The 9299-nt window shown below is 38.8% G+C and overlaps 1 pseudogene; it reads right to left on the bottom strand.

Moving 5' to 3' along the window:
• Positions 1 to 7807: 7807 nt before the first annotated feature.
• Positions 7808 to 8562, bottom strand: LOC120802931 (annotated as a pseudogene).
• Between the last annotated feature and the right edge of the window lie 737 nt (positions 8563 to 9299).

Below are 9299 nucleotides of genomic sequence, written 5' to 3'. Positions count from 1 at the left end.
TTCAACATGAATAAAGGGCAAAATGTAGTTACTGAGAGTTAAAAGTTAATTCTTCAGCTTGGAGATAGCAGTTTTACAATAAATAAAAAAATAGAAAAATACTAAATTAAGGTCCCCTTTTAAATACATCTCTGGCTTCATCAGCAGACAGACTATCTGCACTCAACTGTCCGGGAGCTGGCTCAAATGATCTCAGTATGGAACTTTGGTCACATGATTGCTTTAAACATGGTTTGGCCCAAAGAGCAAGTTAGTCTCTGCAGTTGCAGTTGCTTAATTATTGTTATGATCAACAAGCTTGATTATCCAACATTTAGTTGATTGGTCATCCAGATTTTTCAATATTATGACAATGAATGTGTTTTATCAATACCACTAAAGACTGACATTGAAGTTTCAGACCTTTAAGGGAAAGTCACACCTTTCCTCAGCAATTTTTATAGCCTTCATGTGTCCTGCCTCTCTACCTCTGCTGCTGTGGAAGGCACCACAGTAAAGTGTGCTCAAACTCCATTTTTTGAAATCAAACAAATGGCACTGAACTGTAATTGGGTATATTCTACGAGATGCATGCTTCAAGGAAACTTCCTGGTTTCTCTGTGAGCGTTTAACCTCTGCAACAAGAACAAGTTACTGGCCTATGACTTCTGTTGTGTAGTACAGCAGCAAGCTAATCATACCTGAGGTGCACTTGACACAGCTGTGCCCCCAGCTTGGTGTATTTGATTACATGAATTAAGAGTGGTGACTAGGGGGAGGAGGGAGGATGCATACAAATGTTAATGACCTAGCATGCCTGATGTCAAGAGCACCAAATTGTGGGGGTTACTGCAAAGCTGTTGTATTTACTACGGATCTTACCGATCCACAGTTCCTTTACGTTTCCTCACTTTCTAAAGCTTATCATAGAGATATTTCTGAAAGACTTTTGTTTGCCTTGAAAGCTATGGCGAGAATAATATAATTTTAGGAAAAACAGATATTCCTACTTGAAAAGGATGACTGGACTAGGACTGAATTTGACATATTTTTCTGTAAAAAAAAAAGAAATAGCCAAAAAGGGGCGTAAATGAAGATTATATGAGCTTTGGGAGCAACATTAAAAGACTACATTACAGTAAGAGATTTGTTGAAAATGTACAAAATATTAAATATATATATATATATATACATATGATGATCATTTTATTGCAAATCATGGCTTAAGTTACATAAAATAATGTTGACAGCAAAGATAACAAGCAGGGCGATTCATAAATTTATTTGACGAAAGTCATAAACTGTAATTCACAATTCAATTTTACGTCCTCAGACCCCTGCAGCAGTCTGAGGAGGCAAAAGGTGTTTTTTACACAAGATATAAAATCAAATACAAAGTGGAAAAAGAGGTAATATATTATGTATGTGTGTTATCTAGCAATTATTTAAAAATCAGTTTGATTTATTAATCTGAATAATATTATAAGATAATGCTATCAAAAACAACTAACAGAAAATTATAAAGTAATATTCATTATTACACATGTGAATGGTAGACCTTTAATTTCAATGTGTATTTCTAATCATTGTAATTAAAAAGCAATATCTGAAAAAGAGGTATTGGTATATGTATAGTTAGAATTATGTATAGTGGTTTTGACAGAGAACAAATCAATAGGGTTTTGCTTTCTCTGAAGGTGTATCTTTATGTGTTTGTGGTATGTCTTTGGTTTCGTATCAAAATTTAAGTAAAAAGCTGATCAAGCCACATTAAGCTCCATGTCGAGTCATTTGTTTTACAGTGTTATCTATTTGTTCTTCATTTTTGTTCTTTGCATTTGTGTAAAACTTTTTGACATTTTAAGTTGCTTAAAAATTTTTTTCTTGCCTCATATATACAATACATTCAAATCTGTCGGTTAGTTTACACCTGTCTTAGATAGAACATATGGCTGTGTGAAGCATTTTTTGTCTAAATTGCCTACACTTGTCTGTTTTTGTGGTTGTCTTCAAATGTGTGCCTTCAAATAAGTGACTGGCAGTAGCTCTCATTGCTTAGACACATTTTGCGATTACAGCACAAACAAAGGTACGAGTACACCCTCAACAAATGTTCACTGTGAAAACAGGGATGTAGTACAGGGTAACCTAGTTCAGCTCAGAATATATGTGTACTGTAGCTCTTGGCTGCTAAATCCTTATGACTTCAATTCATATTATGCTTATAAGAACATTCCATCATCTATTATATACAGATTTAGGTGTAAATAGAGGTTTTAAAGTAAAAATGCATTACTTCATGATTTTCAATACAGTAAATACTGTATGATTGATTTTTGGTTTTACTGGCGTGTTTGCTTCCGCTTTGATGACTACTTATTGAACAACCTTGGTACAAAATGGTTTATTTCACTAAGTCACTGCCAGCAAGAAATCAGCAGGATACCTGTGATGCCCTTAAAATCTTTATTTACAATGGACTCAACTTTGAGCTAAAAACATCAAGTCACTTAAAACAAAGTAAAATATGAAAAATGTCTAATTATTTTATTACAAGGCTTAACAATTAAACTCTTCTACAAAGCAATGTTTTTATTAAAAGTATACCTCCAGTGAAATAATATTACTAAAACCCAGAAAGCTTTAGTGGGATGAGGCTAGTGAATGGGGTGGCCGGCTACACTAAGGACTGTCCAGGCCACCCCAGTAAAATGACAGCAGCTGATCTGATTTGTCAGGCAAATGGACAAGGCTCAGAGCAGCAGCACGAGGGAGTGGTCCCTCCTGTCACTCAAAGTTAATCGGAACATGAGACCTGACCTTGACTGCCAGTTGAGGTTCCCACAAGAGATCACCACAATCTCCCCACAGCCAGACTTTGTACTCAGGTCCACCTCTACTAAGATGGTCATTATGGCTTCAAAGACCTTTGCCTCTATGTTTTCCAGGTCTGCTTGCTTGCACTACCACATAACAACCCCTCTACGCCTCGTTCACTTGTTTCAGCCTGGTGACGCATATCAGCTCCCAGACCTTAAAGGCCCTAGAGGTATGTATGCCAAGTACATGTTCAACTACAGATCATCTTGCGATCGCAATTACACACCTGTAAATTTGCTGTTGTCAGTGGGAAACTTGGTTTCAATGACTGCACAGAAAGCATTCGTGGTTTATCCCCAACACACAGCAGCTGAGCTGCTGATCACTAGAGTATAGGAATTGTAGCCCTTTTTAGAAATGGTCCTGCTTGAACGAAACCGAGGCTCCATGGGGGATATGAGAATTGAACAACTGTACAGAGGTACAAACAACAAACAAAGCATTCCTGTCCACGAATAGTGGAGCTTGGAAAGAGAAAGCTTGGACAATATTTATATTTTGTTTGAAAATAACTAGCAATGGAAGGTGTCCAAAATTATCTACCCTGTATTGATTCGTTTAACCATGTAAACATGAAAGACTGGGGAAGAAAACAACATGAAGTAAATCCTATCTGAAGCCCCTTCCCATCCTCAGACTTTAATTATATATAATGCATGTACTTCAATTAGACCAATTGTTTTTAGCCATCAACAGAGTCTCTCATTGCCTGCATTATCATTAGGGTCATGTTCTTGCTGGGCCTCCTTCAAGCAGAAGGAAAGGTGGAGAAGACAAACCTTGCAGGTTCTTTCAGAGTTGCCTACTTCACCAACATCCGGTATGGAGATGGAGGCTCTAAGGTCTTCACCCTCATCCCAAGTAAGCAAGGTAGGCAAGGTTTAATCATCTCAGGGCTTGGCATCGCCACAACTGTACCAGCTTTCCTGCAAGGACACGCAACCTCTACTAGCATTACCATACTGTCAGCCTCCTCCCAACATGCCAATTTCTCCTGTCGGCACTGCTTCACAGGACCGTTATTACTTGTACAGGGCAACACAGCTATCACCATCGTCCTCCTACAGTCCACCTCATTCTATTCCACTGGAACTCCCATTTTTGCCTCACATTCCTCCCTCACCAATGTTTACAAATTAGATTGACAGCCACCTGTCTTCAAATGTTCTCGATCTTATTCTTGGCCTCATTATAAAGTCCATTGCAAGAAAACTGTAAATCATGTGAAATTCACCATTCCAGCCAGCTACAGCATTCCTGTCTTTTTTCACCCGAAACATATTACTATTGTGGGTATTGAATGGACAAAAAGACTGTCAAATCCCTATTCCATCCCTAAATTATTTTGAAACTTGTTGGGAGCATTTTTTCCCCGAGTCTGGATGGGTTTTCAGTGCTGTTCAGGTATACTTGCATGAATTAAAAGAGTGTATGCATTCAAAATAAACTGGAGGTGAAGTGGAAGAAGGTACATTTGAAGTGAATTGTCACATGATAGTCATTGGAAACGGGAAATAAAAATTGGTAACTGTGTATTGGTTTTGGCGCTATCCTTTTTTATAGTAGAAGTCACACATGTATTAAATAATGCACTTATGCAGAGTCACAACTTTCTGGAAACTAACAAAAGGATGATGATGAAATCATATACACTGAATGATGTTGCATTAAAGAAATGTCTCTGAAAACTTTGAGATGACAAATATCTTGCCAGCCATATCAATGGTAAATTATTCATGTTCCAAGTGTGTGCTTATAGGTATTTGACTGACTAACAATTTACATTGAGTAATTTAATTTGTATTTATACCGTAATGATCAAAGTCATTGTATATAAAGCCAATCAAGGAAAGTTTTTTGAATAGTAATTATGAATTTATTATCAAATAAATCAAGTTGTCATCATTTTACGTGCCTCCAGGCTCAAACAACCACGGAGAATGCTAAGCACCAACGTGCATCAGTGTACAGTCAGGGCCAAATTTACATTGATTTGGTAGCAAACTCCATGGTTGGGGGTACATTGAATCAGCCAGAGGGACTGCACTGCTGTGACCCGTTGTTTCACTGTCAGGCCCCTGGCCCTAATCCTACCCACCAATCATAGAGTTTCCCTCTGATTGATCCAATGTAGCATTTACCAAACTCCACCTGACCAATGTCAGATTAAACGCCAGTTTAGAGCAAGGCTGGCTGAAAACTTGTTAGCCTTGACGAGAGACTTTGCCTTAACGAAATGGACAAATTTGTGATTAAAAAACCAAAAATATCAAGCATTATTACAGTTTCCACCAGTTTGACTTTGAGTTCCACAACTGCCTCGAGCAGTGCCCAGTCAACTGGTAACAACAGTTATCAAGATAACAACAACCACAGCAGTCAAGACAAAAGAAGGAGAGGACTTATCAAACTAGCTGGAAAATACAATTCCTGTGGATAGCCTATGAAGGCACAAAAACCCTGCATCGATCAACAACACACAATCAAGAAACTTGATGGGCAAAAGCAGTGGAATTCCATAAAAAGTCAAATCTGCATCGAACTACTATTAGCATTGTTGCCGCTGCTAATGCAGGTGTTAATGTTGCTGCTTCTATTTCTGTTGGTAAACGAAAGCAGATGACCGATGCCAGATTAGCTTTTTTTGCTATTCTGTCCTCTATCCAATATCTTTTGTGCCATTCAAGGAAAAACAAACAAGCAGTCCAATTTGACCCAATTGCTAAATTCAAGTGCTAAAGAGATCCCAGAATTACAGTCATGGCTGGCTCATAAGGAGAGCATATGGCTATCTCATGATATCCTAAACAACATGACTGAAATTATGGCCCATGATCTACTCAGAATGCTAATTGAAAAAATAAAGTCTGCTGATTATGGACGAGACAGCCAACATGCTTCCGTTTTTTGACTGAAAATCTGGAGACACTGTTTTTACATTACATCCACTGCACGTGTTGTGAATTTGGTTGTGCATGATGTTGCTCAAAACATTCCCGCATGTCGCAACTTCATGGCACTTGGTCTGGATAGAGAATGACAACATAGCACAATGCAGGTTGCAAATAAAGATGTATAATAATAAGACTAATAACAAAAACTATGATAATAGGGCTAAAAAAAGGACTAATAATGGACTAATAATGATAATAATCAGTCTAAATGTACTACTACTGATAATAATTATAACAATAATATATTAATTATTATAATTAATATAATTATATAATTATATTACTACAATTGAATCAGTGCATGTTGAGCAGGATCATGGGGGCAGTATTTGGTTTGCAGTCACAGATCCAGACTCTGCAGCTCCAGAGGCAGATATGTTTACAGAAGGCGACAGGAGGAGAGGGGAGAGAGACGAGAAAGCACAAAACTACGGGAGAGAGAAGAAGCAGAGTTAGTAAGAAGCATTAATGGGATATCAATACGTATGGATGGACAGGGAGAGGAGGAGAGAGGAGCTAATAGGATAGGTAATAGGATACTATGTGCTCTTTAAGATATGATGGTTCCTGACCATAAAGGGCTTTGTAGGCGAGGAGAAGCATTTTAAATTCCATTCTGGATTTTACAGGGAGTGCATTTTACAATGCAGTGATGCTAACACAGGAGAAACATGATGTCTTTTCCTAGTTCCTGGCAGTACTTGCTTTGCAGCATTCTGGACCAGCTGGAGAGTATTTAGAGACCTGTTAGGAAAGCCTGATAATAAGGAATTACAATAATCCAGGCTAGAAGTAACAAAAGCTTGAACTAGTTTTGCTGCATCTTTTTGAGACAGGATGTGCCTGATTTTTGCAATGTTACGTAGAAAAAAGGCAGCCCTTGAGGTTTGTTTTATGCTGGAGTTATAGGACTGATCAAAGAGAACTTCATGATACCTAACGGTGGTACTGGAGGCCAGGGCAATGCCATCTAAACTAACTATATCATTTGATAATGTGTTTCTGAGGTGTTGGGGGCCAAGCACAATAACTTCAGTTTTGTCTGAGTTTAACAGCAGAAAGGTCATCCAGGTCTTTATGTCCTGAAGGCATGCTTGAAGTTTAGCTAAATGAATGGTTTCATCAGGCTTCATTCACAAATACAACTGGGTGTAATCTGCATAACAGTGGAAGTGGAGTGTTTCCTAATAATATTACCTAAAGGAAGCATATATAAGTTGAACAGAACTGGTCCAAACACAGAACCTTGTGGAACTCCATGACTAACTTTTGAGTATATGGCTGATTTATCATTATCATCATCATCATGCACAAACTGAAATCGATCTGATAAATAGGACTTAAACCAGTTTAGAGCGGTTACTTTAATGCCAATTAAATGTTCCAGTTTCTGTAATAGGATATGATGGCCAATAGTGTCAAATGCAGCACTAACATCTAACAAGACAAATACAGAGACAAGTCATTTGTCCAGTGCAATTGGAAGATCATCTATGACTTTCACCAGTGCTGTCTCTGTGCTATGATGCACTCTAAATCCTGACTGAAAATCCTCACATAAACTATTATTATGTAGAAAGTCAAAAAATGGTTGTTGACAGCTTTCTCAAGGATCTTAGAGGGAAAGGGAAGGTTAGATATGGGTCTATAGTTGGCTAAAACACCTCAATCAAGAGTAGGCTTTTTAAGAAGAGGTTTAATTACAGCTACTTTAAAGGACTGTGGTACAGAGTTGAGAATGGCTGCAACTCCAACTCCTCGGCTGGTGCCTCGGCTGAGTCCACATTTAGTTCTCCTATTTTGTTGTACTTTTGCATTGGTGGTCTTATTCTTTAGTTGGTTTTTATGTACGACTCCTCTTCTGTTTATTTTTGAGTTAATTACTTTGGGTGGCTGGGGGGCAGACACAGTCTCTATGGGGTTTTGGGTGGGTGACTGTTGAAATGGAAGCGCAGAGAAACATGTAAGACTGCAACTCTGCCTACTGGTCTCAACTATGGGCTGTCATGGTTTTGGTCTACTAATAAACTCAGATTCTTAGATATGAAAGCTGCTCCATCAAACGTGGGATGTATGATGTCTCTCCTAACTAGACCAGATCTTCCCCAGAAGGTCCGCCAACTATTTACAAAGCTCACATTTTGCTGGACACTACCTCGATAGCCAGCAGTTGAATGATGACATGCGGTTATATATATCATCGCTGGTCAGATTTGCAGGGGCCCATAGAAAACTACGGAGTTCAACATTGCCTTTGCATATGTATGCACTGACTTAACATTAATTTTTGTGACCTCTACCGCCGACATGAATAACAGTCTTACTGTAGATGCATTCTTTAGCCAGCAGTTTCAAAAAGGATTCAATGTCGCCCGCTCTGTTGCTCACTTCAAGTTTGTCAAGATAGAGCTGCCAATAAACACAGTTGGTATCTCAGCGGGTGTGTTGCTTAGGGGGGACTATCTGTTTGAAACATGAAATAGTCGATGGAGCTGGCGGGAAGAGGGTAGGAGCTATGCTGGGTCGGTTCGCAACCGGCTACTGGGGGCTGACTAACTACAGCAGCTAATGATTTGGTTTTTATGATGCAGAGCAGAGCTTCCAATTCACTGAGCCTCGCCTCCATCACTGCAAATAAACTAAATGTATAACATGTACCATTAAAACTAAAGGAGGCAGAGGAATAACTTAACTTAATACACACCGGGCAAGAGAGAGCAGGAGAGGGAGAAGGAGAGAAAGAAGCCATCACTACATGCTAAGCTAAAGTAACTAGCAGATCTGAATAGCCTTAAATAACTCTGAAGTAGTGAGAATGTCGCTAAAAGAGAGTGACTGAGCAGAACTAGTTTAGGTCTAAATGTACAGTGGTGAACTAGCCGCTGTATAATGAAAAATAGCTAATTTAACTGGGTAGAAGCAGAGCAACAAAACATACTACGAGTAACACAGAAATGCCAGCAACCGGATATGACACAATACACTTACGGCAACATGTCCTAACATCAGCAACGTTAACACCATAAGGTGATGCAGGAGGTAAAGCCAACTGTCTGCTTTTGTACCTGCAGAAATATAACACTTTTTTATGGTTCAAACTAATGCTGAAATACTTCTCTAACATGGAAACAGTCAGTGCTGCACAAAAGAGCCAGTTGCACATAAAGAAAGCTAAGCAGATGGTTGACATGCTCAGAGATGACAAAGTGTCATTGTGAAGAAGGATTTCAAGGATTTTGTAAAACATTACTGCAGCAGCTCATAACCTAAACTTGGAAGGCCCAACTGTGCCAAGACCAAAAAAAATGTCCCCCCGACCGGAAGATGGAAGTACGTCACCAAACAGCTTTCAAACACCAGAAGCAATGTCCCGACAGCAATACTTTGAGGTCATGGATACAGCATCAACATCACTGGATTTAGTCCTTCATTTAAACAACATGTTACGGAATTTCTGACCAGAAAGGGCAACTGCATGATACATCA

The sequence above is a fragment of the Xiphias gladius genome, chromosome 17, assembly GCF_016859285.1.
Source record: "Xiphias gladius isolate SHS-SW01 ecotype Sanya breed wild chromosome 17, ASM1685928v1, whole genome shotgun sequence".
In the NCBI taxonomy this organism is placed as follows: domain Eukaryota; kingdom Metazoa; phylum Chordata; class Actinopteri; order Istiophoriformes; family Xiphiidae; genus Xiphias; species Xiphias gladius.
Note: the sequence above shows the minus strand (reverse complement) of the source record. Positions and strands in the feature narration are given on the sequence as shown.